The sequence below is a fragment of the Onychomys torridus genome, chromosome 15 (genome assembly GCF_903995425.1).
Source record: "Onychomys torridus chromosome 15, mOncTor1.1, whole genome shotgun sequence".
Taxonomy (NCBI): domain Eukaryota; kingdom Metazoa; phylum Chordata; class Mammalia; order Rodentia; family Cricetidae; genus Onychomys; species Onychomys torridus.
In genome coordinates, this window is record NC_050457.1 from 835,711 (window position 1) to 852,444 (window position 16,734).

Sequence of the window (16,734 nt, forward strand, 5' to 3'; positions counted from 1 at the left end):
TACTTCCTTGTTTTGATCTTTCATGCCTTAACTCTAAGAATGGTACATTCCATCAGATGGACTCATTTCTGAGACATCAAGCCAGGTAAAAATGAAATGTACAGTTTTATCAAACTCCTCGATAGTTTCATCTGCTTTTAAAGATATATCTCCTTCCCACCAGTATTTCTTGGCACAAATTTATAATTTTTTCTATTGATATTAGAATATTGGTAAAGGTAGATGACATGCTGGCAATCGATAGGTTCACTGGCTCTTAGAGATGGGTTTCTTCTAAAAGTTTCTTTGAACATCCTTGACTAGCCAATGATTTGCTGGTTGTTTTTTTCTGATTACTGTTTCCTAAAATATTGAAAGCAAATCAGGTTCCCCAAATTTCAGTAGAATGAACATAACTGCAAGCTATCTTTTATCAATACTTTCATTTTATTATTTATGATAGTCTCATACATCAGAGACTGAACTGGAACTTCTGATCTTGTCACCAGCTCCTGAGTGTAAGATGAATTGCTGAACAGTCTTACTAATAAAAAACCCAGAACCAGATATTGGGGTGAAAACTGAGAGATCAGAGAAGCAGAAAGAAGTCAGCCATGTTCTTACTGCTAGGAAATCCTCAGCCAAGAGAGAGCTACTTCCTGTGTACTCACACTTATGTGCCTTTCTGTGCTCTGCCATCTCACTTCCTTTTTCTGCCCAACTCTATCACTTCTTGTCTGTCTGTCCAGACCTCTATGGTTAAATAGCACGGGATTAAAGGTGTATGCCACTACACCTGGCTTTGTTCCCAGTGTGGCCTTGAACTCACAGAAATCCAAATGAATCTCTTCTCTCAAATGCTAGGATTAAAGGTGTGTGCTATCACTGCCTGACTTCTATGTTTAATATGGTGGCTAGCTTTTCCTCTGATCCCCAGGTAAGCCTTATTGGGATGTACAAATAAAATATCACCACACCTGAGTGCTAGGTTTACTAAGGTGCACCATAATGCCCTTCAATGGTGTAAAGAAAAAAATATTGAGGGGAGGTATCCAAGATACCCTTCTAGTGGGCAGGATGCTTTATATCCTGATCTGGCTGTTGGTTAAACAGGTGTGTGTGTGTGTGTGTGTGTGTGTGTGTGTGTGTGTGTGTGTGTGTGTGTGTAAAGCTGTATTTTTAAAGTTTGTGTTTTACACTAGATACATAGCACCCTAATATGAAAAATAAGTATTTACTCTGTATCCTGATCTCTTATCATGGCTGTTCTCTGATGGGAGCTTCTGTGGCTTCTTCTGTTTTGGCCTCTATTCACTGGCTATTCTATGCTAAGTCTTACCTTCCCTCTGTTTCACATTTGATCAGTGTTCTCATCTCTGAGGATGTCAAGCACCTATCAGTCTCATTTTCCTGTTCTGCCTACTGCCTATGACTTTCTTCTGTTATTTTTTTCTCATTAACTTTTTCTTTCTTTTTTTTAATTGAAAATGCATTTTTCATATAATATATTCTGATTGTTTTCTCCTTTCTCAACCCCTCCCAGATCTTCCCCAGCTCTTCACCCATCCCAATCCATACCTTTGCTTGATCTGTCTCATTAGAAAAACAGAACAGCTGAAGGAAAAGCACATGAAACACATGTAGACATAGAAATACACACACAAAGAAATCTCATAAAACCACAAAATGTGGAACCATAATTTATAAACAAAAGACCTGTAAAGGAAAAAGAAAGTCAAAATAAACAATTATGAGAAGAGCAAAACACCCCTAAAATCTCCAAAAATACTTTTGAGTTCATTTTGTGTTGGCCATCTACTGCTGGGCATGGGGCCTGCCCTTAAGTTTATAGTTTGTATACTTTTGTTTCGTATACATTTTCCCTTTGGGAGCAGTTATCAATTGGAGATAGCTCTGGGCTAGGGATGGGGGTTTGTGTCTACCACCTCTCAGTGCTGGACTCCATCTGGCTTAGACCTGTTCAGGCCCTGTGCATGCTGCCACAGTCTTGTGATTTCATTTGTGTATTAGTCCTGTTGTGTCTAGAAGGCATAAAAAGGCTTTGGTGTCCTCCATCCCCTCTGGCTCTTACAATTTTTCTGCCTCCTCTTCTGCCGAGTTCTCTGAGCTGTGAGAGGACAGATTGGATGGAGTCATCCCCTTTAGGACTGAGTGTTCCAGAATAACTCCTTCTCTGTGCATTGTTCATTTGTAGGTCTGTATATTTCTTTCCATCTACTGCAGGAGGAAACTTCTCTTGATGCTGACTGAACATGACCCTGATCTATAGGTATAGCAGAATGTCATTAGGAGTCATTTTATTGCAATATTCCTTTAGTAGAACATTTAATAGTATTTGATTTTCCACTAGGTCCTTGGCCTATCTAGTCTGAGGTTCTTGGCTACCCAAGCAATGTCAGTCATGGGTTCCATTTCATGGAGTGGGGCCTTAAATCCAGTCAGTTAGTGGTTGATTACTCCCACAACTTTTGTGCTACTACTGCACTGGCATATCTTGCAGCAGATCACTATTGTAGATTGAAGTGTTTACAGCTGAGTTGGTATTTACCTTTTTTCACTGATAGTATGCAGAGTACCTTCTAGTTACAGTTGTTGCAGAGAGATATCTCTCTCCGTAAAATATCTGAAGGCAAGAATCAGAAGCAAAAAACTTCTTTGAAAAGGGAATTTCATACCTTTCTGAGTTAGACTAGGTTATTTCAGGAAACTTAAATGACTACTTAAATAGTTAAGCAGGTGGCTTTTCCACATTGTATGACACACAATGCAAACCACAGAAAGTATCATTTGTGAAAATCAGGAAGCATGAAGCAAAGTCTCACAAGTACAATAAGATACAGACAGACAGTACTCAGATATCACTATCTCCATGGTCAGGAGCCTGACACTGTCTGTAATTAATAAAGGCAGACAATTTTAATTGAATCACTAATTTATCAAGAGTAAAAACATGAAAACTTTATGAGGAATGCAACCACACACTACTTGCTCTTCATTCAACAGCTCTTTGTAATAACTCTAATGCCAACTTTATCCAAAATGAATAAGACCAGAGTTAGCTTTATACAAAACTATCAAAGATAAAAGCTAGAGACACTGGGAGTATGAGGTTTACAGCTTTCTCCACTATCTAACCTAACCTGTATTCAACATCCAGTATTGTATGAAGCAGCAAGTGGTCAATAAAGAACCATGATTTCCTTCTAACTACAGCATCAATGTGAGAAAAAAAATACTGTCTCCTTGTCATCATTTCTCATTTGCACAGACAATCCACACTCAAATCTATGTCACTTAAAACCCCTTTAATAGTAGAACCTACTTTTAACAAATAATCAAACTAAGTAGCTAACCTGTTATAATCTACTGATATAAACCACAGTGACTCCTAGACTAGCTTTCTTACAAGTAAGGTTATTGACAAATTCTGTGCCATTTGAGGCCCTCACTCAACAGTCTCGCTCAAGCTAAGGATTGATTACTTTCTTGGGTTTCAAAGTGCTTAGAAAATCATAACATAGAAGGAGGCAAAATGATGAACCATAAATCCCAACCTAAACAGTAGCTCCTTCTGTGAATTCAGGAATAAATCTAACTTCTCTGTAACACAGCTTGTACATATGGAAATGGAAATGACTTGTAAATATCTGCTAGCAATGCCAAAATGGTTAAATAAGATAGCTATCAACAGAATAAGAGTGCACAGCCATATTTAATACTAAAGTACAGTGATGGGCTCTGTGATGAACCTGAATAGTGTCTCTGGTCTTTGCTGACATGCCAGAATAAGAATGGGTCAGACACATTAACTGGGATCAGACCTAGGTGCATGAATATTTTGGGAAACTACTTTCTGCATCAACAACTATGGGGATGCACACACAGAAATGAACATGGAGAGACATTAAACTACAGAAAAGGACTCAGCCAATCCCACAGAGACTTCTGGAACTGGGATGGTCTATTTGAGCTATACCACCTGAATCAACAACTGAATTTTTCAGAAACTAGTTCTCACCAGCCATTTGTTGTGGCCTGTTCCTATGAAAGGAACATGAATGGGAGTCATCTAAAGAAAATTCCAAGAAAGGGATTCAGATGAGAATTCTCAACCACTACCAGAACTATAGATCACATGCCTGGGTCCTAACTGTAGTTGATATATTGTGCACCCCAACAAACTTATCTGGGGGTCAGCCAGTATATTAAACATAGAGGTTAGGCAATGGTAATACACACCTTTAATCCCAGCATTCTGGAGGCAGAGATCCATTAGGATCTCAGTGAGTTCAAGGCCACACAGGGAACATCCAGGCATGGTGACATACACCTTTAATTCCAGCACTTGAGATCTTGCTTGGGAAAGACACACATCTTTAATCCCAGGAAGTGATGGCAGGAAGCAGAAAGGTATATAAGGCACTGAGGACCAAGAAAGAGAACTTTTTAAGCTTTTAGGCTTTTAGCAGTATATCAGCTGAGATCCATTCAGATGAGGACTCAGAGGCTTCCAGTTTAAGGAAACAAGATCAGCTGAGGATTTGGCAAGGTTAGGTTGGCTGTGGCTTGTTTTCTCTCTCTGATCTTTCAGAATTTACCCCAATGTCTGGCTCCGGGTTTGTTTTTATTAATAAGACCATTTAAATTTGGTGTTACACCTGACAAGAGGAGCTGGTGGCACCCCAGACCATCAGCACAGCCTGTACCATCATGTCCCTTTACTTTCTGTAAGTCCTGATGGAAGTCTGCCACAGTTCTGAATGGTTTATTTATTTATTATTTATTTATAATCTCAAAATGCTTATGAAAGGAAAAACAGAAGGAGGAAGGGAAGAAGTGGGAACAGGGAGAGAGGGGGAAAAGAGAGAGAGAGTGATTGAAGGATGGATGGATGGGTATGTGGGTGAGTAGAACAAACTCTGCAGATGGTCTCTACACCACAGGAGGTACGCATTGCCTCCCTCTGTAGTTAAGAGTTTTACTGCCTGGCCCACAGTCAGGACAAATCTCTCTCACCCACCAGGCCCATAGACACTCAGACCCAACCAAGTAAACACACAGAAACTTATATTACTTATAAAATGTATGGGCATGGCAGGCTTCTTGTTATCTACTTCTTCTATCTTAAATTAACCCATTTCTATTAATCTATACTTTGCCACGTGGCTCATGGCTTACCATTACCTTACATCTTCCTTATGGCTGCAGCTGGCAGTCTCTCTCTGCCCCAGCCTTCCACCTCCCAGAATTCTCTTCTCTCTTGTCCTGACTATACTTCCTGCCTGGCCACTGGCCAAACAGCATTTTATTTATACAGAGTGATATCCATAGCATCTCTCCTCTATTACTTATTCTTGACCCCACCCCACCCCATGCCACATGTATCTTTAGCAAATACTTTCATGGGTATAGGTAACATAATTGGTTGGGTGACCCTGGGGTTATTCCAGAAGGGTCTTTTAGTATTTATGCCCTCTCAGGTCATAATTGTTGTATTTTTCTATTTACTCTAAAAATTGGGTTAAAGACTACTAAGAAATTCCCCATTGGGTCACCCAAGTACAAGATCTTCCTGTGCCCCTACTCTATAGAAGAAGACACTGGTTTCTCTTCAATATCCCCTCCAAAGACAAAAACTTTTTTCTTGATTGGTCTCTTGTTCTAAGGAATCTTAAGTGATGGTGTGGTAGCTGAAGCTAAAAAATTAATAAGACAGCTATGTTACCTCTTGATTGAAATGTTCCTTTAAAACTGCAGATCTCATGTTCCATAAGGATAAAAAGCTCAAATTTTCCCCATCAAAATCCCAACACAAATCTTCACAGACTTGGAAAGAAAAATACTCAACTTCTTATGGAAAAACAAAAGACCCAGGATAGCTAAAAGAATCCTGTATAATAAAGCAACCTCAGGAGGCATAACCATCCCAGACCTCACGCTCTATTACAGAACTATAGTAATATAAACAGCCTGGTACTAGTATAAAACCGACATATGGACCAATGGAATCAAATTGAAGACCCTGACATTAATCCACACACATATGAACACCTGATTTTTGCCAAAAAAGCCAAAACTTTACAATGGAAAAAAGAAAGTATCTTCAACAAATGGTGCTGGCATAAGTGGATGTCAGTGTGTAAAAGATTACAAATAGATCGATATCTGTCGCCATGCACAAAACTCAAGTCCAAGTGGATCAAAGACCGCAACATAAATCCAGTTACACTGAACCTGATAAAAGAGAAAGTAGGAAGTACTCTTGAACACATTGGCACCAGAGATCACTTCCTAAATATAACACCAGCAGCACAGACACTGAGCACAACAATTAATAAATGGGACCTCTTGAAACTGAGAAGCTTTTGCAGGGCAAAAGATGTGGTCAATAAGACAAAAAGACAGCCTACAGAATGGGAAAAGATCTTCACCAACCCCACATCTGACAGAGGATTGATCTCCACAGTATATAAAGAACTCAAGAAATTAGACATCAAAATACTGAACAATCCAATTACAAAATGGGCTAAAGAGCTAAACAGAGAATTCACAAAACAAGAATCACAAATGGCTGAAAAACATTTAAAGAAATGCTCAACATCCTTAATCATCAGAGAAATGCAAATCAAAACAACTCTAAGATACCACCTTACACCTGTCAGGATGGCTATGATCAAAAGCACTAAGGACAGTCAATGTTGGAGAGGATGTGGAGCAAAGGGAACACAACTCCACTGTTTGGTGGGAATGCAAATTTGTACAACCACTGTAGAAGTCAGTATGGTGGTTTCTCAGAAAATTGGGAATCGAACTACCTCAAGACCCAGCCATACCACTCTTGGGCATATACCCAAGGAATGCTCAACCATACCACAAAGATACATGCTCTACTATGTTCATAGCAGCATCATTTGTAATAGCCAGAACCTGGAAACAACCTAGATGCCCATCAACTGAAAAATGGATTAAGAAGATGTGGTACATATACACAATGGAGTACTACTCAGCAGAGAAAAACAATGACAGCATGAAATTTGCAGGCAAATGGATGGAACTAGAAAAAATCACCCTGAGTGAGATAACCCAAACCCAGAAGGACAAACACGGTATGTACTCACTTATAAGTGGATTCTAGATAGAAAGCAAAGAACAATCAGACTGCAACCCACAGAACCATAAGGCTATATATATGGCATGGAGGACCCTAGGATGACTGTTGCTTATAATAAGATCTGGTATTACTCAATTACTGAACAACCCTCAATGAACATTACACTATTAAGGACAATGAAATTCCTCATAGGGTTTCTGAGCGCTGAGTGAGCCCTGTGGCTGCAGCTGAAGCCCAACATGGCAGAAACCTATTGGGCCTTCATGAAAAACTCTCCCCTTCCAATGCCAATGGGGATTGAAAGCCCAATAGGGCCAGCTTTGGCAAACATTAGCGTAAGCCTAGGAAATTCAGCCATGCAGTTGGATTCTCCAGAAGAGCTGCCAGCTTAAGTCATGCTGGGATCAAGAATAATGGACCTCGACAGTTCATGTTCCTGGAATTGTGTCCATGCCAATGGATACCCACACGCTCCAGAAGAGAATTTGACATCACTGCTGCTGTTGTTGCTGTTATAAAAGTGATGACCACCACTACTACTGTTTTTGGGATTGCCATTTCATAATTGCTTACAATAGCTAGCACAGTGGAGACCCTGGCAGCAAAAGTAGCTACCACAGTTAATTAATTTCTCCTTCTATTGGGCATGACAAATTTAAATCAATAGTTATATACATTTCAATTGGCTTTGAAAGTTATAAATTTACAAACTCAAGTTCCATTTGCTCTTGGGATACCATCTTACAAGGACTCCAATGTGCAGTAAGGCTTGTTAAGGAAGGGAATGGCTCTGTTGCCTTTAGCCTACCAGCTACGGGTGGGTTAAGACTTCTGTTGGACTTTTCTGTGTCAAACACACAGATTGCAAGCCCAGCGCCACTTAGAAATCTTTGGCAACAGTTAACTCTGCAGCTCTCACATGATTGAGCCTGTATGATAATGAGTATTCAGAGACGGGTAATGCTTGGGGGGCGCTCACCAACCTAAGACAGAACGCCCCTGTGGCCTGGACAGGTGTCTCCATGATGGGTAAAGGTGACCTGCTAAAGTCCCATGCAACCTAAGTCAGAAGCTCATTTTTTAGTAAAAGGGGGAGGAGACCTGTAAGTTCCTGGCCCCCGTTTAGGGTAACAGTTGCATTGCTTGCAGACCTTGATATTCTCCCTATGCTAATTTCCTGCGAGATTCCACCCTCCTGAATGCTTAAGGGAAGCTCCTTGTCTGTATATCCAGCATATTGGGCGTTAACAGCTTAGATGCAAGATTGTAAAACATAAGGAGGTGGGGGGGGGGGGGCTGGGGTTGGTATATAAAATGAAAAAAATTTTAATAAATAAATATATATTAAAAAAAACCTGCATTCACAATTACAGGTAAATTGTCTATTTCAAAATTTTCTGTTGGATAAAATTGAGCAGAAATAATTTGACTTACTGCAAAGTATACTGTTAAAGTAATAAAAAAAGAAAAAAGCTCAAATTTTCCAAATGAGCTATAAGGAACATTGGTAAATTTGGTTCCTTGGTCCATGAATTCTGCTTCTTGGACACACAACATTGTACATAGGGAATTTGATGCACTTGCACCTCATCTTTGTAGGTTATCATCTCCAACCTGGCACCTCATTTGTGTCTTTACAAGGTCATCCCATCACTCCACTAAAGGGGCAGCTTCTGGATAGATGATATCCAGTAAAAACAATGGATGCTATGATTATATGTCTACTTTCACACCTCATTTTTGTTTAAGAAAAGATTTCTTAGTTTGATGTAATGTTATACCAACCATATCTAGTAGCTCCCATACTCTTTAAAGCATCAAATGGTACTTCTCTATAGAAGACAAACCCATACCCAGAACATATGCTGATACCACTATGAAGAGTTCAATATAATCAAACTATTACCAGTTGTTAATTGTTCTTCTAAAGATTTTATAAATATTTTCATTTCAAGGTACATCTTTACACACATACACACAGAGAAAGAGAGAGACAGAGACATCACCCACAGCCACAATAATTGGGACAATTTCCTCACACTTTTCAGGGTTCCTCCATCATACATCCAAGGCTATATTTGAGTTGGATCTGCATCTGAAGCCTAGTAACCTATGAATGAAACTACAGCTTTTTCCATCTCTATTAGCTAGCTATAAGGAGGGACCCCTGTTTCTGCAGTCCTATGTATCAACTAAGAAAAAGAGCCATCAGAATAGAAACTGTGGATGGCATGGACATAATTAATGTACTACTTTTATTTACAATTCATTATTTCTGGCCTCACCAAACTTTATGTTGGAAATATGACTCAATTTAGTTCATGATACACAATTCTGGCTACAGCATCATTGGTATCCCATAGTCATAGCCTAGTAGCACCTAAAGTATTTAATGAATGGTATATAATCATCCAATAGAGATGGTAGATTCCATGGATCTACACTATGACTCTAATTAGGGGGCATTGTGAACTGAAGTTTGTGTGTCTCTAATATTCACAGGTTGAAACCCTATCTTACAATGTGGGTATGTTTGGAAATGGATATGTTTGTAAGACATTGATTAAAATTAAGTGAAGTCTTGAGAATGAGTGAGACCCTGACCTAATAGGATTAGTGTCCATATAAGAAAAGAGAGGGCAATCCTTGTAAGAAGTATCCTAGAATCTTTACCATTCATGGCAGCACATGAGTGTAGGCTCTGGGTTTGTTTTTATTAATAATAAGAGTTTTAAGATTCATGCTACACATGAGGATGCAGTGAGCTCTTGCATGTAGACTTAACCTGGGACTTCTACCCTCTACAACAGTGAGAAAATGGATATCTGCTGTCTAACACACTTGATCTATGTCAATACAGTTGTGACAGTTCCAGAACACCAATACCAGGAGCTTTCACAAATTGCATATGGCTCTTTTCCCACTACCAACATCTCATACCTAGGATCTGCTCAGTCACATGGCCTCAGTATCAAGGCCATTTATACAACCCAGACCTAGAGCCAAGAACTGTTTTTGGAATAGGCTCTACTTAAAGACTGCAGCTTGTATAGAGTGTGGTAAGTGGGTCAGATAGATATTCGTAAATGTGCTGCTAGAAATTTAAACGGCCTAGCATAAAGCACTGTGCACTTTCTCCTGGTGACAAGACACTCAGAATCAAGAATAGTATTATTTATGTTGTAGAGATGACTCCGCATGTCTGAAATTAATAGATTAAAAAAAATTACTATTGTGGCAGTCGTCTGAACCTTCATAGAGTTTATTTGCCATGATCTATGGTACATAGATCTTACTGACTCTTCCAGCAGACTATTTTTCCCCTTCTTCATGTTGAGGATGATAAAGAACACAGACACTAAATGAATCCTCATATAGTGTGTACATGAGGTTGTGTAAAACTGTTCTAGCAAAAAAATACCTCATCAGGCTAGGAAGATGGCTCAGTGGGTAAGACACTTCCAACCCAAGCATGGACCTGAGTTCAGCTCCCTGGAGCCCATGTGAAAGGTCAGGTGGGCATGACAGCCTACCTATAAGCCCAGAACTTGAAACAAGAGACAGGGAATCCCCAGAGTAAGGTGGTTAGCCTATCTAGCTCAAACAGTGAGCTGCAGGCTCACTGAGACCCTACCTCAGTATATAAGGTAGAAAGCGATTTAAAAAGGCACTGGACTTCAAACTTCAGGCCTCCGCACACAGACATGCTCACTGTACCTACAGATATACACATACCATATAAGCAAAAATACAAAAGAAATCCACATAAGGCACATCAGCAAAATTGGGTTATGCTTGGTGGGATTTGCAGGTAGTCCATGTTCTCCTCATGTTGGAAAATGTTCTCTTGTCTCACAAAGAAACATACAAAGTAACCCAGCAAGGCTTTTTTTCTTTTTTCAAAAGGAGTGCACCAAAGACTCAATCCATGCTAGTAAGCACATAGAGCAGGAGATCCCAGGAGTTTGTCCTAAGCAAGAAGAATACTCTAGCCTTTCCCCATTGGCTGGGACCTCACAGTCTTTCATGATTGGCAAGTTTGAAAAGAATTGGCACAAAAGAAATGAAGGTACAGAGGAGGGGTCAGTGGTTTGAGGACATCAAGTTCTGAGAATGCAGGGCCTTTGAGTTTTACCAGGTGAGAGAGATGAAAAGATGCATGTAAAAGTTTTACAAGTTGGTGTGTGTGTGTGTGTGTGTGTGTGTGTGTGTGTGTGTGTGTGTGTGTGTGAAAAGATTTGAATTCCTTTGCATGAAAATTTTACAAGATGGGAAATTTATGAACTATTGTTCCTTGGTAATCTAAAAGGGGCAGCAGAGGAGGGAGTTCTCAGATCATTTAGACTAAGCTAGATGGAGCTATGGAATGCCTATATCCTTTAAGGTTCAGGATGACACTAAACTCGACCAATATCTTCAGGATTTGGTATTGCTTAAATTTACTCTTAGTTTCAGAGCCTTTAAATTGACCTTCTTTACTGTGGTAGTGCTTATCCCATAGGCCAAAGAACCAATTTGGTGGTTGTGCCAACTCACTTTATGTTCATCCCAGTTATATTCCTAGAACACCAGGAAGAGATCACATTATGGATCTACAGACCCATTGCTGGCCCGTCTTGAGCCAGAAACCCATTCGTTATGGACTTCTGCACACAATGCCTTCTCTGACTCCCACTCTTCCTAATAGGAAACTTTGGGTTTCTAAGTATCAAGCTCAACTTGGACCCTTGGACCCTAGGCCCTTAAAATGCTTGGTTATTCCAACTTCTCAAGTGCATAGTTGCATGAGAAATTGACCTTTAGTCCTTCAGGGAAGAACTATCCTTTGCCATGGTATTATGGTGTGCTTTTTTCTGAGGACTCAACCTCTTCTTTCCATATTGCAAGTTCAGTTCTACTGGGGTCTGCAGTTGTAGAATTTAGTTCCTCTCTTTCTCTAGCAAGCTCACACTTGTCTAACCCAGGTGTTTGACTTGACCTGTCAGATTGATAGCAAGGAGATGAAAACAGATCCTAGGGTGTGAGGAGAAAGAGGCCAAGTGTGGTTTTGCAAGACAAAGGTTTCTACTTTGCCTTCAAGTAAAGAATGGGCTACTCCTCTCTAACAGGAAGCAAACCAGCCTTCCACCAGCCCAGAAGCTGAGCGATAAAAAGATTTTATCCAGAAGTTTCCAGCTCAAATTTTAAAGTTTCATTCTTTATCCAACCAAGTCTTATTCCTAAGATGGCATTACAAATTCACCAAGACTGAAAATGTAACATTTGTGTGTGTGTGTGTGTGTGTGTGTGTGTGTGTGTGCACTCTGGTACTCATAATATTCAATCTAGGATGTGGTTTTTTAGCAATTTCTGCCTTCAAACTATAGGAGATAACAGGCTCTGTAATTATTGCTAAGAAGGTGTGCCAAATTTCAACACTTAAGACCATTTGGCTTTCTCCTATTTCAATTATGAGCAAGGTTACAAATGTCTATATTTGTGCCACAATGAAACCAGAATATAACATTTAGCATAGATAAATGTAGGTTCAAAAAAATTTAATTGCAGCTGGGCATTGGTGGCACACACCTTTAATCCCAGCACTCAGGAGGCAGAGGCAGGCAGATCTCTGTGAGTTCGAGGCCAGCCTGGGCTACCAAGTGAGTTCTAGGAAAGGCACAAAGCTGCACAGAGAAACCCTGTCTCAAAAAACAAAACAAAAAATTTAATTGCATAAATATAGACTATGGGAAACCCAATATGACAACATTTCCTGCAGAAAATATCCAGGAAGGTTAGTTGTTTCCAAGGTTAATATTTGACATATAAGGCAACTACCAAGATAGAAAACACAGCCTTTGTCTCTATTAGTACAAATATAGTTTCGCTAGCAGAGGTCATGGTTCTCCATAGATCCTGAAAGAGAAAAATCAGTAGCCATTTTGAGAGATGCTCCCCACCCCTTCTCCGTAGCACGAATCTTAAAAGTTCTTATTAATAAAATCAAACCCAGGGCCAGGTATTGGGGCGAACGCTGGAAGATCAGAGAAGCAGAAAAAGCCTCAGCTACCTCACCTTGCCTACTCCTCAGCTGATCCTGTTTCCTCAGACTGGAAGCCTCTATGTCCTCATCCGAATGGATCTCAGCTGAACTGCTGCTCAAAAGCCTAAAAGGTTAACTTTCTCTAGTTCCTGGTCTTCACACCTTATATACCTTTCTGCTTTCTGCCATCACTTCCTGGGATTAAAGGCTTGAGTCACAATGCCTGGCTGTTTCCAGTGTGGCTTTGAACTCACAGAGATCTGGACAGATGTCTGCTTCCCAAGTAATAGGATTAAAGGCATGTGTGCCACCATTTTCTGGTCTCTATGTCTATCTAGTGACTGTTCTGTCCTCTGACCCCAGATAAGTTTATTAGTATGCACAATATATTGGGGGACATAATATATCACCACACTCCTCTAAAGGTATTAGCTGACCAGCAGTTTTAGAACTGACCAGAAGTTGAACTCATGGGAAGATAAGGCTGAAACAATAAATCTATATATCCTGGACTTGGTAAAACAGGATATGGGGAATAATGGACTCAACTGACCAGAAATTGAACTTATGGAAAAACAGGACTAGAACAATAAATCTGAATGCATATATCCTGGGTTCAGCAAAAGCAAGACATAGGGAGTAAAAAATGTATGTCTCTGTATATACCCTGAATCCTGTTAGCCATCAGTAACCTCATGCTTGCTTATAGATCAGTCAGTAACTTCAAAGAACTACCTCACCCCTAGGCCCCTCATCCAATCCCAAGATATGTAACTCTCAGAATGTAAACCTTTCCTATATAAAACCCTTAAAGTCAGTGCTGGGGCCATCCTCCTCCACCCGCTATGTCGAGTGTTTGGAATATGGGAGTTTGGAATATGAGCCAAGCCCGGGATTGCTTTGTTATTTAAAAAAAAAAAAAAAAAAACAAAAAACAAAAAACCTCTGTGTGCTTGCATTGGGCATTGGCTCTGTGGTGGTCTTGCTTGGGGGTATTGCGATGCAGGCACAGCAATCCTATAATGAACAACCATATCTGGAGAGATAGATAATCAGTTCTGAGCTTCACATTCTAAAAGGCACAAATTTAAAAAAAAAGACTGAGTTCTGAAAAATAGCAATCAGAAATCTGAAAATAATGCCTTATGAGAAAACCTGAGGGAGAAAGGGTAGTGATTCCAGAAAGGATAGGACTTTGTGGGAAAGAAAAGAGCAGACTAAAATACATTGGATCTGGGTTTATAGAAAAAGGTCTAGAGTTGGTGAGCAGAAATTACAGGGAGTAGACTTCAGCTGAATACAGTGAAAACCTAAGCAAAATAGTCAGCTGTAGAGCCAGCAGTGATGTGTGTTTGAAAGCATGAAAGCTAGGGCAGGCACCACTCACCAGGTGACACCATACTACGTGCCCTCCACACACACTTTAAATCTCATTCTTCTAAGGTCAGTAATTAAAAACTAAGAACAGTGAGGCCAGAAAAGGAGCAGATCTCCCCAAACAAGCTACTTTTATACCCCTGCTCTGAACATGTATATTATACATAAAACTCTATTCAGACAGTATAGGACAGGAATCCTGCATCCAAGAATTCACCTTGCCCCAACAGCAGCTCAGAGAAACAGCATCTGAATGAAGAAGTGTCCTGTGCCTGTTAACAACTAGTGTGTAGCTCGGCACTTCTCATCTCATACCTAGATATGTGGACATGTGCTCCTCTTAAAGAGCCTCCAGTAAGGTGACTCATCTGTGTAAAATTGGGTAAGCTGTCACCTTCTTGGAGTCAGTTTCCACATCTGAAAATAGATACAGCAGTTGGTTCTGTTCCTTTCAGCCCAAACATTCACCTAACCCAAAGGAAAGAAGCATTGCTTTTATTTAAAATGTCCTAAAAGACACTACCTACACAACTGAAGCAACTTTAGGTTGTTTTTTTTTGGGGGGGGGGTGTTTATTTTCAAATTTTATGACATAGTAAAAATAGTTGGAAGAAAGAAAAAGTTAAGTCCCAGAAGGAAAAATACCTAAGACAATTAGAGATGCTTGCTTGGTGGTACTGGGCCTTTGTTTGAATTTGTCTTTAGTTTTTCCTGTTATTTCAACTGTTCAGTATTAGGTATGTCCAATATCCAAGACAGAGGCTGATTTCTGCAACTCCACTTAGATGGCCATTTTAGAAACAATGCTTACAAAAAACAGCAGGATATTGAAGATTTGTCTTTTGGTTTTGCATAAAATTATTGTAGAATACCATTGAAGTGGGGAAGGAATTTGTGGGCATGGAAATTAAATATGTGAAGGGAGATTCCTGTGAGTCATCGAAGATTTACCATCTATATTAAAATAAAAGTCCAGCAAAATCTTCTATAGTATATATCTTAACAAATGGTGTTGTTAGAATATAATCAAAATATTACTAATTAATTTTTGTTGGAACTCTGAAAAAGGAAAAGTGCATAAGGGTGTTTGTGTGCCATTTATAAACAGTGAGATGGTTATAGCTTAGCATTTTGAGGCTCTGATTACAGCATTTACATTGATAATATTTTAGCTTCCTATTGCTGTGATAAAATACTCTGGGAAAAATAGAGAAAGGATTTATTCTGGCTCACAGTTCAAGGACACAGTCTATGATGGTGGGGAAGTAAAGGCTGAAGAAGCGTGAAACAGTTGGTCACATGGCATTCGACACTTAGGAGCAGAGAGTGATGGGCACACGCTGCTGCCCATTTCTTTTCTCCGTTTATATAGTACAGGACTGCAGCCAGGGAACAGTTCCCACCTCAGTTACCACAATCAAGATAACCTCTCACAGGCATGTCCAAGAGGCCCCACTCTAAGAAATTCGAGATTTAAGTTAACAATTGATTTTAACCATTAAAGACACATGTGTCCTGAATATTTGTCAGAAGTCTAACACAGACCTGAAATGTTTATATTCAGCATCCTTTGGGACCTGCTTTTCTAGGTCATTGTTAAAACAATGTCTTCTCTGAAGGAACAACATCATTTAGTGACACCCATTTTTCAATAATTCAACAAATTAACTACTTCTCTAAAATGCTAGCCACAAATTGCAACAAACAGATTGTGAAATGGCTCATACCACTTTATTCTACATGAATAAAGGTGTAACTAAAGAGGCAATAAAATAAAACTCGGAAGAAGAACATCTACACGTTATCTGGAGGCTGAGTGGGAGTGAAGAACCTGAAATTAAGTCTAATGGAAAGACGCCCAGTGAGATCACCCAGCAGAGGAATGCTAAGACACAAGAAGGGGGCACAGCACAGAATTTGTGCCTCTAGGTAAGTGAGAAGACTCTGGCCTTGGAGGGTACAGCTTAATATCCTCAAAGGTGAGGTATGTACCCGAATTTGATTTGATAAGTACTTTCAGCTTCATACAGAATTTGATTCACCTTCATCCTGAGATGATATTATGTTTTTAATGTGAAATATCCCAGTAAGTTCAGGTATGGAGACCTGGGCTGTCAGCTGTCAGTGTGTGGGAAGTAGTGACTGGATCTTCAGAGTTCCTACTTAGTCAGTGGATTAATTCCCTACTGGATTCATAATGTAGTGGGGTGAAAAATACGATATG